The sequence below is a fragment of the Bombina bombina genome, chromosome 12, assembly GCF_027579735.1.
Source record: "Bombina bombina isolate aBomBom1 chromosome 12, aBomBom1.pri, whole genome shotgun sequence".
NCBI classification, from domain to species: Eukaryota; Metazoa; Chordata; class Amphibia; order Anura; family Bombinatoridae; genus Bombina; species Bombina bombina.
Window position 1 is genome coordinate 277,749 of NC_069510.1, and position 22,887 is coordinate 300,635.

At 40.4% G+C, this 22,887-nt stretch overlaps 1 long non-coding RNA gene across 1 annotated transcript; it reads right to left on the bottom strand.

Moving 5' to 3' along the window:
• Nucleotides 1–12,663: 12,663 nt before the first annotated feature.
• Nucleotides 12,664–21,248, bottom strand: LOC128643046 (uncharacterized). The gene is made up of 2 exons (XR_008399764.1): nt 21,114–21,248; nt 12,664–13,634 (listed from the first exon to the last, which is right to left on the bottom strand). It is a non-coding gene; the product is annotated as an uncharacterized LOC128643046 (long non-coding RNA).
• Nucleotides 21,249–22,887: the final 1,639 nt, after the last annotated feature.

The window sequence follows — 22,887 nt, forward strand, 5'->3', positions numbered from 1 at the left end:
CATCTAGCGCTCAATCCTGACCCTATCTGATGAAAAGCATCATCGTAACATATTGCTAGCACTGCCAAGCTTCACCATGATGCGCTCAGTGCAACATTACATTTTTATTCATCAACTGTGGTGCGTCTTGGTTACATTTTCTCCCACCTCCTCTGCAGATATCACCAGCTACTTCATATTTGCCACTGGCACCTTGGTTCTTGGTGGAAGGCATTCTCTAGGAATAAATGTGTCACTTTCTTTACATATTTGTAATAATGGCCTTTACAGTGGTGTGGAGGATGAACAGTGTTTCGGATATTTTTTTTCTTTAAATTCCAACACTTATTGGTGCTACTTTATTACGTCTTCATTATTCTGTTTAAGAGATGCTCTTTAATACACTAGGAACAGCTGTATTTATTTAGATATCATGTGACACTTTGAATGCAAGCAGTTGGACTGCACTAAACGGCAGCTAAGCTTATTATAAGGGTTCATGGTAATGGGGTGAAGACATATACGTTTAGGTTTCTAGGCTTTTGTGTGCACTGAGAAGGAAGCTATTGGGTTAAATTAAAGATCAATTTGAGGTACATGTGACTGGGAAGGTGACATTAATAGTGTCACTCACACATTAGTCCTGCTAACCAAGCTTACGTCAGAGATTTCTTATTTCCTGTGAAAGCCAAACCCCAGCTGTCACTTTGTGACTGGAATTTAAGCTTCCAGTATTATGTGTTAATTTTAGATAAAGAGAAATGTATATTAATTTGCATCTAGAATAAGTTTAAAAATGCAAAGATCTTTCTGAAGCATTCTTAGGATTAGAACACAAAGAAGGAACAACAATCTCTGCTAAAATTGTCTGAAGAAACAACCTTAGGCAAAAAGTAAACAAAAGTCAGTAAAACTGCCTTATCCTGATGAAAAATCAGATGAGGATCACAAGAAAGAGCAGATAACTCAAACTCTTCTAGCAGAAGAAAAGCCAAAATAAATAACACTTTCAATGAAAGTAGTTTAATATCCACCTTATGCATAGGTTCAAAAGGAGGAGCCTGCAATACCCTTAACACAGAGTTAAGATTCCTTGGAGGAGAAATTGGCTTGATTACAGGTTTAATACGGACCAGAGCCTGAAAAAAAACCATGAATATCAGGAAGATTGGCAATCTTCCTCTGGAACAAAACAAAGAGCAGAAATCTGCCCCTTCAGAGAACTTGCAGATAGGCCCTTATCCAGACCATCCTGTAAGAATGGCAAAATCCTAGGAATACTAAAAGTATGCCACGAAAAACCATGATCTACGCACCAAGAAATAAGAGGCCTTCCCAGACCTTGTGATAGATTCTCCTAGTTACAGGCTTACAAGTCTGAATTAAGGTTTCAATCACAGAAACCCCTATGTCTAAGGACTAAACATTCAATTGCCATGCCATTAGGTTCAGAGACTTGAGATCTGGAAAGAAAAACAGCCATCAGATCTATCTCTGGGAGACCCCAAAGATTGACAATCTGATTAAACAAATCGTGGTGAAGAGACCACTCCCCTGGATGTAGAGATGGTTTCCCAGCTGTTCTTTCTAAAATATGAATCACTGAAACTAGACAATAATTGATTTCTGCTCATGAGAGAATTTGAGACTCCTCCCTCATGGCTAGGGAACTTCCACATCTGAGACAGACTTGAAAAAAGCTTGAGCTTTTACAGGATTCCTTGGAACATTGGACAGAAAAAAAAATCTTCCCCTGGGAGGCCTTGTTCTGAATCCTATTCATTATCCCTGAAAAACTATATTCAGAACCCAGGGATCTGGAACTGGCTGAAACTAAGCCTCCTGAAAGAGGCTTAATTTGCCCCATACCACAACTTCTGGATCAGGGACTGCACCGTCATGCAGTTTTGGTAGTAGGGATAGATTTCATACCCTGCTTTGACTTGTTCCAGTTAGCACTAGGTCTCCAGACTGAGCCAGATGTGCCTTGCTTCTGAGCAGAGGAGTCAACCTTTTGTTCCTTATTCTGACGAAAAGGAACGGAAACAAATAGAAGCTTTAGATTTCCCTCTAGACTTTCTGTCCTGTGAAAGAAAAGCCCCTTTACCTCCAGTAACAGTCGATATTATAGAATCTAACTCAGAACTAAACAACTTCTTTCTCAGAAAGGAAAGAGATAATAGTCTGGATTTTGACACCATATCAGCAGAACAGGATTAACGCCATAAGGCTTTCCCGGCAAGGACCATCAAAGACATACTTTTGACATTAATCTTCATAATATCAAATACAGCATCCCAAATAAAAGAATTGGTACTCTTGAGTAAACCCACAAGATTTGCACTAGCAGAGTCATCAGAATACTGTTCTGAAAGACTAGACAACCAGTAAGTAGAAACAGCAGCCACATCAGCAATATAAATAGCCGGCCTGAGCTAATACCCTACTTGTACAAAGGCCCTTTTATGAAAAGACTTTAATTTTCAATCTAAAGGGTCTTAAAAAAAAGTACTGTATTACAAAGGAATAGTGGAAATGGCCCCATCAATCTTGGGAACTGTTTCCCCAAATCAATATTACCAGCAGGTAAAGGATATAACTTTTTAAACCTTGCAGAAGGATTAAATGAATTACCTAGCTTAGACCATTCCCTAGAAATCATGTCAAAAACAGCATCAGGAATAGGAATATCTTTAGAGAGATTAACAGTCTTAAAAAATGAATTTAAACGATTACAAGGATTATCATCAGAAACTTTAGGATCTTTAACCCCTAAAGTAATTAAGACTTCATTTAAAAGAGAACAAATATGATCAACTCTAAGAAAAAAAGAGGAAATATTAGGTTCAACATTGGTTAAGATTTCTCATCACCAGAGGAAACTTCACCATCAGAAGACATAACAGTATCCCTGGATTCAGGGCACACATAACTTGCAGAAGGTAAAATCTAAACTGTCCTTGTATGCCCTGTTTGAAGGCGGGAGAGCAGCCAGTGCCTCAAAAACTGCAGCCTTCATAAGTAGGTGAAACAATATCAGTACTCTCCTGTAATGAACAAACAGAATGTGCATTAATACCAAAATAAACAGCAATAGGTTGGTCTGATTGCATTAATATTTCGAAACATGAGACACAGAAATGAGTTGGAGAAGGCACATCAGAACTATAGAAAGACTAAAGGGACATGACTGAAAAAGTGCTAACCCGTGTGCAACTGTGACACGCATAATCCTAAAGGATGACAAGCAAAATTCAAACTAAACATGAAAAAAAGCTAACGTGTGCAAAACAGCAAGGGAAATATATATACAAACCAAAAAATGTTTAATAGATTATACTTACAAATAGATATAATCACCATTCAATATTGACAGAGACAGTCCGAGCAAGAATAGTTGTAGTTTAAAAGTTCAACATTTATTGAAGTATATAATAAAATGTTACCATTATCATTTCAGCTTAACTTCAGCTGCTCATCCAACGCGTTTCCTGCCTATCCGGCACTTTGTCAGGGATACACAGCTGTCTCCCTATGTTCATTAAATAGTCTGTACATTTAACCATTAGTGCACCTCGTTCTGTGAACTCTTAAAGTGACAATTTCTCTTTCATATTTATACATTACATAGTAAAATTTGTAGTTACACAAAAGAAAAAAACAAAACAGCAATATGCATAAAAATAAGTAATCAATTCCAATAATTGTTTATCTGTATCTTTATTAAGCTGTAAAGATTTTGTATTATTAATGTAATTTAGTTCAATTACCCTTTGTTTAACACCTCCCTCAGCCTGTAAAGGGGCCAATCTATCTTATAGGAGAAAAAGCACACAAAAAAACAAATACAAGTGCTATTACTTGTTGTATAAAATAAATGTATAATTGTAGTATCTCGGTATACATATGTGGAAATCATTTATAGTAGTACATATACATAAGAGTACTGTTTTATTATTGCATAATATAAGAGTGTAATAGTTTAATTATAAATTACAATACTCTGCATGAGAGGGAAACAAATCTGTATATAATCTTATATATGTAATTTCATTAATACCATTAGCTTTTCCTGTTTTTAAATGGTATATCCAAAATACTTCTTTCTTGTTAAGATCGACTGTCTGTCCCCCTCCAGTAATTTTCCTTGGTACATTATCTATAACTTGGAACTCTAACAAAGATTGTACCTATTTTATGAATTCATTATTCCAAAGTCCCCCTGGTCTATGTGTAGAAAAATGTTTTGCTGCAGGGGTTTTGGAATGTTTCAATTCTAAAGATAATATATGCTCATGTATACAAACGTTTACAGGGTGTATTGTACGCCCTACATATTCGCACTGCCTCCCCTCACTTATTATCACTCGCTTAATTGTTGTCCTTAATTGGCATTTTTTAGACTTAACTTAAATCTTGCGAACGCTCTTGTTGGGGGTAAAACTTAAAAATCAGATTTCTGGGATACAGCTGGTTGGAACCTCTGGGTTCAATTGATATATAGCTGATAGATATATCTGCAGTTAGCATACTCCGGATACCGCTATTCTGTTTTTTGTCCTTATTTAAAAAGAGTTTCTCTTATTTAAGTTTTTCAATAGGGGAGATCGAGTGATATACGATACTGTTCCTTGGGGAGACAGTGTCTGGATTATTTGTATATATTCTTTTTTAGCTGGGTGGCAGGGTCCATCATTTTTAACCAATACTCAATAAATGTAAACTTTTATTGCACACACTTCCTTACCCAGTCCACAATCACTCTCTACAAGTGTGCCATATAACGATTCTTTCCTTATGTACTAACTCAAAATAGTGTTGCCTGACATTTCTTTCCGATAAACTTCTGTTTTAAGTTTCCTCTTATCACCGTCTCCCAATATTTTTAAGTTTAAATAGATGGCCTCCTTATTAGAACACTTATATGTAAATTCCAAGCTGCCCAATTTATCAATCAGATAACTCACACAATAATCTATACTTCATTCATCCCCTTTTCAAACAATAAGGATGTCATTTATAAAACGTGTAAAAAAAACATCATATATTCCCTGTATGGGTTATGTGAATCTAATATCTATTCCATTTCAAAACACCCTAAATATAAGTTTGCATATGAGGGGGCATATTTTGTCCCCATCGCAGTGTCCTGTTTCTGGAGGAAAAAACTGCCCTTAAAGACAAAATAATTATGGGTTAACAGAAATCTCACTGTATCCATCAGATTTTCAATAAATAGTGAATCATACAATGTGTACATTTTTAACATTTCTTTCAAGCATATTAGGCCATTAGTATGAGGTATACATGAGAAAAGGGAGACCACATCTATTGTTTGTATTCCCCCTCCACTCATTTGTTTTCTAGTATTTTCAATACGTGTTTTGTACCCTTTAGGTATCCAGGTATGTTTTGAACTATTGGCTGAAATCTACCCATTCCCTTACCTATTCCCCTAGCGTGCCTGTTGTTGAAATAATTGGCCTTCCAGGAGGTAAAGTTTTATTCTTGTGTACTTTTGGTAGATGCTTAAAATGTAAAAAAAAAAAAAGACACTTCTCCACCAGCAAATAAGCAGCAGACAGCCAAACCAGTACTGAAACATATCAGAGGTTAAAGGGACATTAAACCCAAATTTTTTATTTCATGATTTAGATAGAGAATACCATGTTAAACAACTTTCTAATTTACTTCAATTATCCAATTTGCTTCATTCTCTTGATATTATTTCCTGAAAAGCATATCTAGATAGGCTCAGTAGCTTCTGATTGGTAGATGCCTCATGTGATTGGTCACCAATGTGCATTGTTATTTCTTTAACAAAGGATATCTAAAGATTGCAGCAAATTAGATAATAGAAGTAAATTGGAATGTTGTTTAAAAACAGAATTTATGCTTACCTGATAAATTACTTTCTCCAACGGTGTGTCCGGTCCACGGCGTCATCCATTACTTGTGGGATATTCTCCTCCCCTACAGGGAAAGGCAAGGAGAGCACACAGCAGAGCTGTCCATATAGCTCCCCCTCTAGCTCCGCCCCCCAGTCATTCGACCGACGGTTAGGAGAAAAAGGAGAAACTATAGGGTGCCGTGGTGACTGTAGTGTATAAAGACAAAAAAATTTTCAACCTGATTAGGAAAACCAGGGCGGGCCGTGGACCGGACACACCGTTGGAGAAAGTAATTTATCAGGTAAGCATAAATTCTGTTTTCTCCAACATTGGTGTGTCCGGTCCACGGCGTCATCCATTACTTGTGGGAACCAATACCAAAGCTTTAGGACACGGATGAAGGGAGGGAGCAAATCAGGTTACCTAAATGGAAGGCACCACGGCTTGCAAAACCTTTCTCCCAAAAATAGCCTCCGAAGAAGCATAAGTATCAAATTTGTAGAATTTGGCAAAAGTGTGCAGAGAATACCAAGTCGCTGCCTTACATATCTGATCAACAGAAGCCTCGTTCTTGTAGGCCCATGTGGAAGCCACAGCCCTAGTAGAGTGAGCTGTGATTCGGTCAGGAGGCTGTCGTCCGGCAGTCTCATAGGCCAATCGGATAATGCTTTTTAGCCAGAAAGAGAGAGAGGTAGCAGTAGCTTTTTGATCTCTCCTCTTACCAGAGTAAACGACAAACAAAGATGAGGTTTGTCTAAAATCTTTTGTTGCTTCTAAATAGAACTTTAAAGCACGAACAACATCTAAATTGTGTAATAAACGTTCCTTCTTTGAAACTGGTTTCGGACACAGAGAAGGAACAACTATTTCCTGGTTAATATTCTTGTTGGAAACAACTTTTGGAAGAAAACCAGGCTTAGTACGCAAAACAACCTTATCTGAATGGAAAACCAGATAGGGTGGATTACACTGCAAAGCAGATAATTCAGAAACTCTTCTAGCAGAAGAAATAGCACCCAAAAACAGTACTTTCCAAGATAATAACTTAATATTTATGGAATGTAAAGGTTCAAACGGAACCCCTTGAAGAACTGAAAGAACTAAATTTAGACTCCAAGGAGGAGTCATGGTTCTGTAAACAGGCTTGATTCTAACCAAAGCCTGAACAAAAGCTTGTACATCTGGCACAGCTGCCAGTCGTTTGTGTAACAAGACAGATAAAGCAGAAATCTGTCCCTTTAGAGAACTAGCGGACAACCCTTTATCCAAACCTTCTTGGAGAAAGGAGAGAATCCTTGGAATTTTTATTTTACTCCAGGAGAATCCCTTGGATTCACACCAACAGATATATTTACGCCATATTTTATGGTAAATCTTTCTAGTCACAGGTTTTCTGGCTTGGACCAGAGTATCTGTCACAGAATTCGAAAACCCACGTTTGGATAAAATCAAGCGTTCAATTTCCAAGCAGTCAGCTGCAGAGAAACTAGATTTGGCATAGACATGTTAAACAGATTTAGGCAGGCAAACAATGCAATAAAAACGATTTTAAACAAAAACGTTACTGTCTCTTTAAATAATAACATTACACACTTTATTTCTGAATGTTCAAAAAACTATGAAGGCAATATCCGATTTTTATGAAATTTGGACCCCAGTGTCTTAATGCTTAGAAAGTATTGCACAGCAAATATGGAGACTCTAGCTCTTAAAACAAGCAAACCAGAGCTAATTGTTGGATTTAACCGTTTTTATACACTACAATCCCTGCTACAGTATTGCTGCAGCATTTTACCTTCCTTAGGGGTCAATCATCCACAGAAATAAGCCTTCTGGAGTCACTTTCTGAGTCACAGGACCCTCTCACATGAAAACTGCATGCACTGCCTTGAAATCAACTGCACAGCTGAAGCACCAAAATGAGGCTTCCTCCCTCAGCACACTAGAGTGAAGGGGCCTTCCTGACTAGATTTAGGTGTCTAAAACATGCCAGATCAATAAAAAACGTTCCCAAGTGTATATGAGCTTATAAAACAGTTCAAATGCCATGATATTGTAATAAAAAACAATCGATTTTGCCCCTAACTGTGTCTACCAGCATAAAAATCAAAAAGGGGAAGCCTGTTATCTTTTTTGCTGAGGTGAAAGAAAAATGGCTTACCATTTTCCCTGAGGGGAAATATGACTGTCATCTAGCATTAGCCTGTGTTGTTAGAAGGAGACCAGTCATACCTGAAGCAGATGAGTCTGCAAACTGTTACCCCCAACTGACGTTCTCTTGTTTCAACAGTCCTGCGTGGTAACAGCAATGGATTCTAGTTACTTGTGCTAAAATCATATTCCTCTTAACAGAAATCTTCATCACTTTTCTGTTGTAGAGTAAATAGTACAAGCCAGCACTATTTTAAAATAACAAACTCTTGATAGAAGATATAAAAAACTACAACTAACACCACAAACTCCTCACCATCCCCGAGGAGATGCTACTTGTTTAGAGCGGCAAGGAGAATGACTGGGGGGCGGAGCTAGAGGGGGAGCTATATGGACAGCTCTGCTGTGTGCTCTCCTTGCCTTTCCCTGTAGGGGAGGAGAATATCCCACAAGTAATGGATGACGCCGTGGACCGGACACACCAATGTTGGAGAAATTGTATTCTCTACCTGAATCGTGAAAGAAAATGTTTGGGTTTAATGGCCCTTTAAGGAATAGGAGTATATTGTAGATCCATAAAGCGAGGCAAAAGACAAGTCACTGCGACCAATTATGGAAGGTTTATGAAAAATGTCCCATACCCATATACATCCCACTGACCAGCCCCATACTCTGAGGGGAAACTGGGCCTCAATATAGACTGAAAAACCCTCTCTCTGAAGAATCAAATGCACATCTTCATTCTTCAACCACCTCCAGCAGAGGCCAAGTAAAGACTGAGGTGTGTGTAAGGTGGGAGGAGTTTTATAGGGCTCATAGGGCTTGGGAATCTTTGCCTCCTCCTAGTGGTAGAGAAGAGTAATTTCCTGAAGTAATGGTTTGTGGACTCTCACCACCTGTATGAAATAAATATATACACCAAATTATAAGGCACAGTAACAGCATTAAGGATATACACACCACTATATAAGGCGCAGTAACAGCAATAAGGATATACACACCACTAGCAGCAGGCTCTATATAAGGCACAGTCACAGCATTAAGGATATATACACCCCTAGCAACAAGGTCTATATAAAGTGCAGAAACAGCATTAAGGATAAACACAACACTAGCAGCAGCAGGCTCTATATAAGGCGCAGTAACAGCATTAAGGATATACACACTACAAACAGCAGGCTCTATATAAGCCGCAGTAACAGCAGTAAGGATATACACACTACAAGCAGCAGGCTCTATATAAGGCGCAGTCACAGCATTAAGGATATACACATCACCTACAGCAGGCTCTATATATAAGGCGCAGTAACAGCAGTAAGGATATACACACCACTAGCAGCAGGCTCTATATAAGGCGCAGTCACAGCATTAAGGATATACATATCACTAGTAGCAGGCTCTATATAAGGCGCAGTAACAGCATTAAGGATATACACACCACTAGCAGCAGGCTCTATTTAAAGCGCAGTAACAGCATTAAGGATATACACACCACTAGCAGCAGGCTCTATATAAGGCGCAGTAACAGCAGTAAGGATATACACATCACTAGCAGCAGGCTCTATATTAGGCCCAATAACAGCAGTAAGGATATACACATCACTAGTAGCAGGATCTATATAAGGCGCAGTAACAGCATTAAGGATATACACACCACTAGCAGCAGGCTCTATATAAGGCCCAATAACAGCATTAAGGATATACACATCACTAGCAGCAGGCTCTATATAAGGCGCAGTAACAGCAGTAAGGATATACACACCACTAGCAGCAGGCTCTATATAAGGCGCAGTAACAGCAGTAAGGATACACACATCACTAGCAGCAGGCTCTATATAAGGCGCAGTAACAGCATTAAGGATATACACACCACTAGCAGCAGGCTCTATATAAGGCGCAGTAACAGCATTAAGGATATACACACCACTAGCAGCAGGCTCTATATAAGGCGCAGTCACAGCATTAAGGATATATACACCCCTAGCAACAAGGTCTATATAAAGTGCAGTAACAGCAGTAAGGATAAACACAACACTACAAGCAGCAGGATCTATATAAGGCGCAGTAACAGCATTAAGGATATACACACTACAAGCAGCAGGCTCTATATAAGGCGCAGTAACAGCATTAAGGATATACACACTACAAGCAGCAGGCTCTATATAAGGCGCAGTAACAGCATTAAGGATATACACACTACAAGCAGCAGGCTCTATATAAGGCGCAGTAACAGCATTAAGGATATACACACTACAAGCAGCAGGCTATATATAAGCCGCAGTAACAGCAGTAAGGATATACACACTACAAGCAGCAGGCTCTATATAAGGCGCAGTCACAGCATTAAGGATATACACATCACTAGTAGCAGATTCTATATAAGGCGCAGTAACAGCATTAAGGATATACACATCACCTACAGCAGGCTCTATATAAGGCGCAGTCACAGCATTAAGGATATACACATCACCTACAGCAGGCTCTATATAAGGCGCAGTCACAGCATTAAGGATATACACATCACTAGTAGCAGATTCTATATAAGGCGCAGTAACAGCATTAAGGATATACACACCACTAGCAGCAGGCTCTATATAAGGCGCAGTCAAAGCATTAAGGATATACACATCACTAGTAGCAGGCTCTATATAAGGCGCAGTAACAGCATTTATGATATACATACCACTAGCAGCAGGCTCTATATAAGGCGCAGTAACAGCAGCAGGCTCTATATAAGGTGCAGTAACAGCATTAAGGATATACACACCACTAGCAGCAGGCTCTATATAAGGCGCAGTAACAGTATTAAGGATATACACACCAGTAGCGGCAGACTCTATATAAGGCGCAGTCACAGCATTAAGGATATACACACCACTAGCAGCAGGCTCTATATAAGGCGCAGTAACAGCATTAAGGATATACACACTACAAGCAGCAGGCTCTATATAAGACGCAGTAACAGCAGTAAGGATATACACACCATTAGCACCAGGCTCTATATAAGACGCAGTAACAGCATTAAGGATATACACATCACCTACAGCAGGCTCTATATAAGGCGCAGTAACAGCAGTAAGGATATACACACCACTAGCAGCAGGCTCTATATAAGGCGCAGTAACAGCAGTAAGGATACACACATCACTAGCAGCAGGCTCTATATAAGGCGCAGTAACAGCATTAAGGATATACACACTACTAGCAGCAGACTCTATATAAGGCACAGTAACAGCATTAAGGATATACACACTACTAGCAGCAGACTCTATATAAGGCGCAGTAACAGCATTAAGGATATACACACCACTAGCAGCAGGCTCTATATAAGGCGCAGTCACAGCATTAAGGATATACACATCACCTACAGCAGTAACAGCAGTAAGGATATACACATCACTAGCAGCAGGCTCTATATAAGGCGCAGTAACAGCATTAAGGATATACACACCACTAGCAGCAGGCTCTATATAAGACGCAGAAACAGCAGTAAGGATACACACATCACTAGCAGCAGGCTCTATATAAGGCGCAGTAACAGCAGTAAGGATATACACATCACTAGCAGCAGGCTCTATATAAGGCGCAGTAACAGCATTAAGGATATACATACCACTAGCAGCAGGCTCTATATAAGACGCAGTAACAGCATTAAGGATATACACATCACTAGCAGCAGGCTCTATATAAGGCGCAGTAACAGCAGTAAGGATACACACATCACTAGCAGCAGGCTCTATATAAGGCGCAGTAACAGCAGTAAGGATATACACACCACTAGCAGCAGGCTCTATATAAGGCGCAGTAAAAGCAGTAAGGATACACACATCACTAGCAGCAGGCTCTATATACGGCGCAGTAACAGCATTAAGGATATACACATCACTAGCAGCAGGCTCTATATAAGGCGCAGTAACAGCATTAAGGATATACACACCACTAGCAGCAGGCTCTATATAAGGCGCAGTAACAGCATTAAGGATACACACATCACTAGCAGCAGGCTCTATATACGGCGCAGTAACAGCATTAAGGATATACACATCACTAGCAGCAGGCTCTATATAAGGCACAGTAACAGCATTAAGGATATACACATCACTAGCAGCAGGCTCTATATACGGCGCAGTAACAGCATTAAGGATATACACATCACCTACAGCAGGCTCTATATAAGGCGCAGTAACAGCAGTAAGGATATACACATCACTAGCAGCAGGCTCTATATAAGGCGCAGTAACAGCATTAAGGATATACACATCCCTAGCAGCAGGCTCTATATAAGGCGCAGTCACAGCATTAAGGATATACACATCACCTACAGCAGTAACAGCATTAAGGATACACACATCACTAGCAGCAGGCTCTATATACGGCGCAGTAACAGCATTAAGGATATACACACCACTAGCAGCAGGCTCTATATAAGGCGCAGTAACAGCATTAAGGATATACATACCACTAGCCGTGCTATGATGAAATGGGACAAGACTGCAGGGTAAGATCATTACTGGTTGCCATTCAGTGCCATATAGGGCATAGTTCAAGTGCTTTTTACTCTTGTGATTGAAAAAACAGCCGCATCCTATCACTTCACAGAAGAAAATGAACATGTATGAAGTGATTTGTCTCACACTTACCATGTGTTTAATGTTGTTTTTATTGATAGGACCAGATTACTCTGCTGGTACCGCTGTGCTAAGACAAGCAGCGGCTGTTATGGACTTTAGCAGAATGAGCACAAAAAAACATCATCATAAGATACAAATAAGTTAAATGGTTATCTAGACAAAAAAACAAACAGTTTCAGCAAGACAATTTTCACTAATGTTTGAAACATTTATTTGACCTGTTGAGTGAGAGCGATCTGTGACGTCCGGCTGATTCTCACTTACACAGATTTATAATCTGGACTTGTAATCCTGTATGTACATTGAGCACAGTCCCTGTTATGACAGTCATGCAAGACCGTAAAAAAATAATATCACATTAGCCTGCCTTAAATGAAAATACTGACATTTACAAGAGCGGAGCGCATGCCGCGCTCTGCTAGGGGGGGAAAAGATGGCAGGGTTATAAAATAAAGGATAAATCTTGGCAAATAAAGTGAGTTCTTGATTGCAGTATTTTTCTGGGTTTTATACCCATTCTTCCTCGTCAGTGTTTGACCAGATTCTTTAGAATTAACATACGGGGACAAATTAAACTGGAGCCCATAAACATGCATCCCCATATATGACCTTGGGTTACATGTAGCAATGGCACAGTCCGTCTGTCTCCTACTAGATTGCACAAATAATACGCCATAACACAGATGGCGGCAACAGGAAGATTATGTCCCATGTTACTGGGAGGGGTTAAGAAAGATGTCGGTGTAAGCAACAGTAAACATGTCGACTCCTTGGTTTCCCCTCTTTGCGGCAGATATTTCCCGCTTTGCAGTCTCTCCTGCCAAAACCGCTTTAGGTTTTCTCGTCCCTCTCTGTTTTCCTCCTTGTTATATTTCGAGGTTTGATCTTTAAAGACAGTTCCCACAGAGCCTCCTCGGCCAGGTGGTCGCTGAAGTCGTTGAAAAAGGAGATGATTTCATCGTTCCGTCGTATATCATAATGTCTGAAGCAGAAAACAAACCAGCAATGAGTAATGTTATATCCTAATGAGGATCACAGCAATCACAAGTTTGCTAACTTTAAGATTGTGCCTACGACATACAATAATAATGATTTCCAATCCTGAGCCTACAGCTATATAATCCTCACATATGCAGCATATAGCCCTCCGGTGTGTGCACAGCAGATCACATGATAAGTCCCCCATGCAAAGAATTTACATACTCTCTCAAGGGTTGGGGACAAACAATGTATTATTATGACATCTATTTAGCACAAATGCCAGTCATGGACCCTAATCACCTTGTAAAGCAGGCAAGAGATGTGCTAAAATCAGGATCATGCTATGAAATATTGTAGCATATACATTTGGAGAGGGAGAATGCAAGCGATGTGATAACATATAAGTAGATGCCAGACACAGCAACAAGCAGATGATAAGCGCACACGTGCTCCTTTACATCTACTATGGCGTCTGCAAATCCTGGTACCTTAAAAGGTACAGTAGTGTTTTCTCAAGGACCTTTTTGATGGGTGCACCACTCGGCTGCTTTTACGGACCACCCAGCTAAAATTTGAGCCAATATTAAAAGGGACAGGAAATCCCCAAAGGCTCTTTCATGATTTGGTAGAACATACAATGTTAAACAACTTTCCAATTTACTTCTATTATCAAATGTGTTTCGTTCTCTTGGTTTCCATTGCTGAAGGAGCAGCCTTGCACTACAGGCAGCTAGCTGAACATATCTAGTTAGCCAATCACAAGAGACAAATGTGTGCAGGCACCTATCAGCAGCAGCTCCCACTAGTGTGGGATATGTGGGTATTCTTTTTAAACAAGGGATACTAAGAGAATGATGCACATTTGAAAATATAAGTAAATTTAAAAGTGTATTAAAATGACCTGCTCTATCTAAAGCATGCAAGTTTAATTTTCACTTTCCTATCCCTTTAAGCTAAAAACCATAAATGATGCTTACCAGATACCAGAGTCCACAGCTGCATTAATTTCTTGTGGGAATACTGAACCTGGCCACCAGGAGGAGGCAAAGACACCCCAGCCAAAGGCTTAAATACATCCCCCAGTCATTCTGCCGAGGGAACAAGGAACAGTAGGAGAAATATCAGGGTGTAAAAGGTGCAAGAAAAAACAAGATAAAATTAAGGGTCGCCCATCGGAGAACACGGGCGAACACTGCATTCATTACTTGTGGGAAAATTATACCCAAGGTACAGAGGACACTGAATGCTAACGGGAGGGCAAAAAAAAGAGAGGCGGCCCCCATCTGAGGGCACCACAGCCTGCAAAACCCCATTCTCACGAAGGCTGCTTCAATAGAAGCAAAGGAAAAAGAATGCAAGGAGGACCAAGCAGATCCATAGAGATCTCATGCCAGAGACCTAAGATAATGTCACTGCTCTCGAACTGAGCCGTAAACCTCTGAGGAGGTTAGAGTCCCGCTGTCTCCTTTGTCATGCGGAAGACACTCCTCAAAAAAAATAAGGATAATGCCTTCAGACTCTTACACTTCCCAGATACAAATATTCAACAGAGAAAACTGTCTAATCTTATGTAACCTGAAAAAGACATCAAGGTATGATTCCCTAAAAAGGGAAAACCCTTTTCCTTCTAGAGAAGGAATAAGACATAACAAATAAACAACCACAATCTCTCGATTGAAGTCACAAATAGACACAACCTCGGGAAAAAAAAAATCTAACCAGGCTCGTAGAATAGCCTTAATAAAGATGAAACTCCAATAAGGAGTATGTATTGCAAAGTTGGAACACAGAGACTATGGCACATAGAGCAATCTACAGATGGAATAGATAATTGAAGATAAAATTCAAAGACCACCTCTTGCACAGGTGCAAAAGTAGCCTGATGCAACCCCTAAAAAATAAGATATAAGCTCCAAGAAGGAGCATCAGATTGACTCACCGGCCTGCACGCAGTCAGAGCCCTAGCAAAAAAAATGAACGCCCGGAAGCTCAATGAGCCTCTAGAGCAGAAGAAACAAACAGAGCCCAGAAACTGTCCCAACAAGTAACAATCTAGGAAGGCTCTTCTCCAGATCATCCTGGAGGAAAAAAGAGAACCCTGGCAGAGCAGAGTGCCAGGACAAATCCTGCTCTTCCCGAAAAAAGGGGTCCTCCACACCTAAGATAGATGAAGGAGAGGACCGTAAACTCTCAGAAAAAAACCCTCTCTCGGATAAGGCAAAGCGACCTCTCACAGACCGCCTCAGAAGAATAAGATTCGATGACGCAAAGGAGCCTTGACCCAGCAGATCCCTGCAACAAGGTAACTCCCAAGGAGCGAAGCCCAGAAACCGCAATACGATCTCGCGGACACAAACGGAGCAATCGGTCTCACTGACGCCTGCTCCTGAAGGATCGAGCCAACACTCGGGAAAGAGTGATATGGCAGAAGAAAAAGGGTTGAATTGGCCTTCCAAAGCACCACTAAGGATCCAGTAGCTCTGTCTGAGAATCCCTGAACCATGACCCATTAATGGGTAACCTGGAATTCTAGATCGTCGTCTCCATTCAGATACAAACATCCGAAACCTTTGGATTGAGACCTTATCCCTAGATCCAGGGAATGATTGTAAGGAACATTCATCCCTGAAGATCACACTCAGAAAGTGGATTGCTGACAACGAGCAGTAGTGGGCCTCCGCCCAACACCAAACTCAAGATACTACCCTCTACTCAGTAGAATCGCTCCTTCTCAGAAAGAGATCTAAGCCACTGAAAGAAAAAAGGCTGACTAGAATCCATACACTGGGACGAACCCAGAAGACCATCCCCTCAGAGCAAAACGCAAGCCTGAGGAACCATAAGAATAATCGGGAGGGCATCTCCTGAATCCACGGTCCCCCATAAGACATGCTCTCCTGACAGGCTAGTGACTTAAGTCAAACACCGCCCCGGGAGAGCTAAGAGAAATGTCCCTCAGGACAGGGAGATCTGGACAAAACACCGGAGAACGTTCCCACAACCGGTATTCCAGGGAAATCTGATAAGACAGATTTAAAACAGCACCATGCCGATGTTTCGGCTGGCTGAGATGAGACCTTTCAAAGGAAAGAAACCCAAGAAGGGCCCCAGGACAAAAGCATCACCCTCCCCCACAGAGTCAGTGAAGGCCTGAAGGGGCACTGGAGGGCACAACCCGATAACTTCACAAGATCTAAGGAAAAATCTTCATGTCTGAAAGGACCAAATTAGCATCCAGGGATCCACCCTGGCACCTTCCCAGAGAACTCTGGTCTAGATCCATCTCTGAGAATCAAAGAAGACAGATGAAAATCCCTAAAGGTAAGTAAACCAGAATCGCCAAGACCAGGGAGCAACAGATAAATCTGGAATCCGGATACTGCTAAAATAAATCCCCAGATCCCCCCAAAAAACCCTAGGATCAGAAACAAGGTTTACTGGAAGAGACGGTCCGTAAGAACCGGATCTTACACAGAAAGAATGAAAAAGGAAAGATATCCTTCTCAACAGTGATTATGCATAATTCCCGAACAAAAAGGAAGAGAGAACTTTATATCCCCCAAAAAGACATAATAAGCTCTGCTTAAAGGGACACTGAACCCAATTTTTTTCTTTCATGATTCAGATAGAGCATGACATTTTAATCAACTTTCTAATTTACACCTAGTATCAATTTTTCTTCATTCTCTTGCTATCTTTATTTTAAAAGCAGGAATGTAAATCTTAGCAGCCAGCCCATTTTAGGTTCAGCACCATGGATAGCGCTTGCTTATTGGAGACTTGCATTTACCCACCAATAAGCAAGCATAACCCAGGTTCTCAACTAAAAATGGGCCGGCTCCTATGCATCACATTCCTACTTTTTAAATAAAGATAGCAAGAGAACGAAGAATAATTGATAATAGGAGTAAATTAGAAAGTTGCTTAAAATGTCATGCGCTGTCTGAATCATGAAAGAAAAAAATTGGGTTTAGTGTCCCTTTAAGTACCATAGAACCCAAATAGGATGTGAGACCCCTCCCTTATTTGGACTATGAAACAACACTGGAATGAAAATATTCTCACACTGCGATAGGTACGGGGACAATGTCAACCGAAAAGCTTCCCTCTCTCTGCCAAAAGACAAAATCAAGAGAAGAAAAACTGCCCAGAAAGGCAGGATGTGAAGCCTAGCTCCGGCTTCTAGGACCCCTGGATCCGATATGATCCCCGGGATAACAAGAAATAACTCCTCTCGAGTAGGAGGAAAGGGTAGACTTAACCGACATATCTGTCAGAGGAACTCAAGGACTAAACAGAAAATTCTTAAGTTCCAACTTATGCTAGAAGACTGAAAATAATTCAAAATCAAGAAGTATAAGCTCCATGGCTTAAATCTGTCTCGAAAATATTGAGGGAACCATCACCTCAAACTGAAAATCGAAATGCTTCCACAGGAAGTCTCCAGAAATTGCAACAACCGAAGTCGTCAGGATGTAGTATCCCATATGACGAAACATCTTCCTAAAAAGAGTTTCTACAACAACCCAGAGCTCTAAACAAAAAAACTATCCTGAAATGAGATAGAAAAGGAAAATAGGCAAGTGATAGCAAAGAAGGAATGTGCAAAAACAGGTCCTGCCTGTCATACGACACAAACCCCCCTATAGAGCTCGGAACTGGGATTCTAAATAAAATAAAAAATAGATATAGAGACGAGAAGGAATAGGATCTCCATCCCTCTCCACTCGTCTAATCAAGATCGCTATCTGATTTAGAGGACTGAGATTCGACTGACAGATCAGAATTCGGAATCTCTGACATTACCGAAACTTCTCTCACAAGCAAGCGCAGGCGTGCCATTCTAAATCTAAATGCTAAATCCTCTTCAGTCAGAGGAATCAAATCAGCAGACTCTGACCCTGGAGGTCCTACCTCTGAAGGCTGAGAGGAAACCGCATCCCCGGATAACTGATCGGATACAATCGTCAATTTACACAACGGTCCCTGGGCAGGAGTACATGGATTAACCCTTTGCTTGCACGTAGCAGGAAGAGGCAAAATCGCTAAGGCCGTAGAGATGGCCATGCAAAACTGTGCAGTAACATCTGGTGGAAAAAAGCCCCCTTCGGGCAAAGGAGCAGCGGTACCCGGGGAAACTGCATGTGTAGGAACAGAAGATTCTAGGGAACACACCTCACGGGACGAGGAATCCTCAGTGATCTCAACATTGGTTGATGAGAACACCCTGTTGCAGCATACAGAACATAATTGAGAGGGCTGGACTACCCGGACCTACTCACAATATACACAGGTATCAAATTCTGTATTAGAGGGATCCCCCCCCTCTAAATTATCAGAATCCTCCATAACTTGTCTAATTTAAATTATAGAAAAAACAACTGGCACCTTATACCCCCAATGGCTGGGGCACTCACCACCTCCTATGACAAGACAGATAAGAGAAACTCGCTCCTCATTGCAGACGCTCGGTCAGGAATAGGAAATGGAAAGAAAAAAAAAACCTTACCAATCCCGGTCACACGGTGCGTCATGTCCAAAAGTCTCCTATACATAAAGCAGCCGAAATCACATAACAAATATGATTAAAAACACCACTGTTCAATAATCGCCCTCAGGGGATATTAACCCTTGATTCCATAAAGATAAAAGGAGTCCCACTGTCACCCTGTCTTCTATCGTTAACATACAGTATGTCTAAAAAAGGAAACAATCTTACTGGAATCTATACTGTGGAACAGAAAGCACGGTCTTTCAAGTTGGACAGACTGTAGCATAGCTTCTGACATGGACTTGAGTGAAGAAAAGCAGGCAGCGAAACTCATCAACGCTAATTGCTTAATATGAGTCTGGATGGTTTCGCAGAAAGACTCTCCCTGCATCTCCAGACTCTAACTTTCATCAATGCTCTCACTGAGAGGCTGACAAGACTACTTAAAACTCCAGTCCGATTTCAAAGGGTAGATACCCTTCCTAAGGAACTACTAAGAAATCTTCCGACACTTCTCTGCCAACCTCCTGTGATGAAAGGCAAAGAATGGCTGGGGGATGAGGAAAGTGGGGGCGGTATTTAAGCCTTTGGGGTGTCTTTGCCTCCTCCGGGTGGCCAGGTTCAGTATTCCCACAAGTAATGAATGCAGCTGTGGACTCTCCCTGTATTAAAGACATTAAAATGTTTATTGCACAAAATGATCAATAAATAAATGTATGTTAAATTATGCAATTAATTTGTGCTTTGGCTAGCATAAAATGTTATAATATTGAAAACTATTACACTGCCCCCACCTGGCTACTTTATCCTGCCACCTGGCTACTTTATGCCGCCACCTGGCTACTTTAGGCCGCCACCTGGCTACTTTATGCCGCCACCTGGCTACTTTATGCCGCCACCTGGCTATTTTATGTCGCCACCTGGCTATTTTATGTCGCCACCTGGCTACTTTATGCCGCCACCTGGCTACTTTATGCCGCCACCTGGCTACTTTATGCCACCGACTGACATTTTCTGTGGATAACATTGGAGAGCAAAGTAAAAATAAAACTATGATTCAGAGAATGCAATTTCATACAACTTTACAATTCACTTCTATTATCCAATTTTTTGTTCTCTTGGTTATCCTTTGTTGAAACTTCTTAGGATGTCCATGTGCCTTTTGCAGTCTATGGTAGCAGTGTATGAAGCAATGTTAACTTCTGCCATAGACTGCTAATGACACTGCCCTTAGGAACCTACCGAGATTTATTCTTCAACAAAGGATGCCAAAAGGGCACAGCAAATTTGAAAATAAAAGTGAAACATTGTATAAAATGCAATGCATTCCTATCTTAAAAGTACAATTTTGACTTTACTGTCCCTTTAAACATCTGATATACAGGACACAGGGAACTAAAATAATACGTTCCCTTGTATAAAAGGAAGTCTTCTGTATGACATCACTTTTTATGTCGCTTTATCAATCTTTGCTAATTACCTTGCCCAGATCTTGCACATCATCAAAGACAGATACAAACTATACTTTGTTGCTGCACTTAAAGGGACAGTGAAGTCAGACATTCATGATTTAGACAGAGCATAGAATTTTAATGAATTTTCCAATTTACTTCTATTATTTAATTTGCTTCCTTTTCTTGTTATCCTTTGCTGAAAGGTTTATCTAGGTCAGCTCAGAAGCAGCAAAGAACCTAGGTTCTAGCTGCTTATTGGTGGGTGCATATATATATATATATATATATATATATATATATATATATATATATATATATATATATATATATATATATATATATATACCGATTGTCATTGGCTCTCCCATGCATTCAGTTAGAAACCAGTAGTGCATTGCTGCTCCAACAACAAATGATACCAAGAGAATGAAACAAATTAGATAATAGAAGTAAATTAGAAAGTGTTCTACCTAAATCATAAAAGAATTACAAATGACACGCAGAATATAAATTACAGACGAGTTGCAATACTTACACCTGCTGGAAACGCCTCATGCTGTCCAAAATGTTAAACTGTTGCCAGCGCTTGGAGAAGTTAACTTTACCATCAATGTGGTCTGGATTTCCAAGATGTACAAAGGTAAGGTCCTGTAGAATAAGACCCCTGTAACAGCGAGAGAAGGGCTAGCATTAGAGCATGTTGCAGGGTAACAAGGTGACGTATACACACACGCTGACCGGAGAAAGCCAACAAACACTGTGCTGTAAACAAGCATGCACGCTGACTGTATAAAGACACTTACACACTGTGCTGTAATCACACACACAGACTGTATAAAGTCACTTACACACTGTGCTGTAATCACACACACAGACTGTATAAAGTCACTTACACACTGTGCTGTAATCACACACACAGACTGTATAAAGTCACTTACACACTGTGCTGTAATCACACACACAGACTGTATAAAGACACTTACACACTGTGCTGTAATCACACACACAGACTGTATAAAATCACTTACACACTGTGCTGTAATCACACACACAGACTGTATAAAGTCACTTACACACTGTGCTGTAATCACACACACACACACACACAGACTGTATAAAGACACTTACACACTGTGCTGTAATCACACACACAGACTGTATAAAGTCACTTACACACTGTGCTGTAATCACACACACAGACTGTATAAAGTCACTTACACACTGTGCTGTAATCACACACACACACACACACACACACAGACTGTATAAAGTCACTTACACACTGTGCTGTAATCACACACACAGACTGTATAAAGTCACTTACACACTGTGCTGTAATCACACACACAGACTGTATAAAGTCACTTACACACTGTGCTGTAATCACACACACAGACTGTATAAAATCACTTACACACTGTGCTGTAATCACACACACAGACTGTATAAAGTCACTTACACACTGTGCTGTAATCACACACACACAGACTGTATAAAGTCACTTACACACTGTGCTGTAATCACACACACACACACACACACACAGACTGTATAAAGTCACTTACACACTGTGCTGTAATCACACACACAGACTGTATAAAGTCACTTACACACTGTGCTGTAATCACACACACAGACTGTATAAAGTCACTTACACACTGTGCTGTAATCACACACACAGACTGTATAAAGTCACTTACACACTGTGCTGTAATCACACACACACAGACTGTATAAAGACACTTACACACTGTGCTGTAATCACACACACACAGACTGTATAAAGTCACTTACACACTGTGCTGTAATCACACACACACAGACTGTATAAAGTCACTTACACACTGTGCTGTAATCACACACACACATACTGTATAAAGTCACTTACACACTGTGCTTTAATCACACACACACACACACACAGACTGTATAAAGACACTTACACACTGTGCTGTAATCACACACACACAGACTGTATAAAGTCACTTACACACTGTGCTGTAATCACACACACAGACTGTATAAAGTCACTTACACACTGTGCTGTAATCACACACACAGACTCTATAAAATCACTTACACACTGTGCTGTAATCACACACATAGACTGTATAACGTCACTTACACACTGTGCTGTAATCACACACACACAGACTGTATAAAGTCACTTACACACTGTGCTGTAATCACACACACACAGACTGTATAAAGTCACTTACACACTGTGCTGTAATCACACACACACAGACTGTATAAAGTCACTTACACACTGTGCTGTAATCACACACACACAGACTGTATAAAGACAC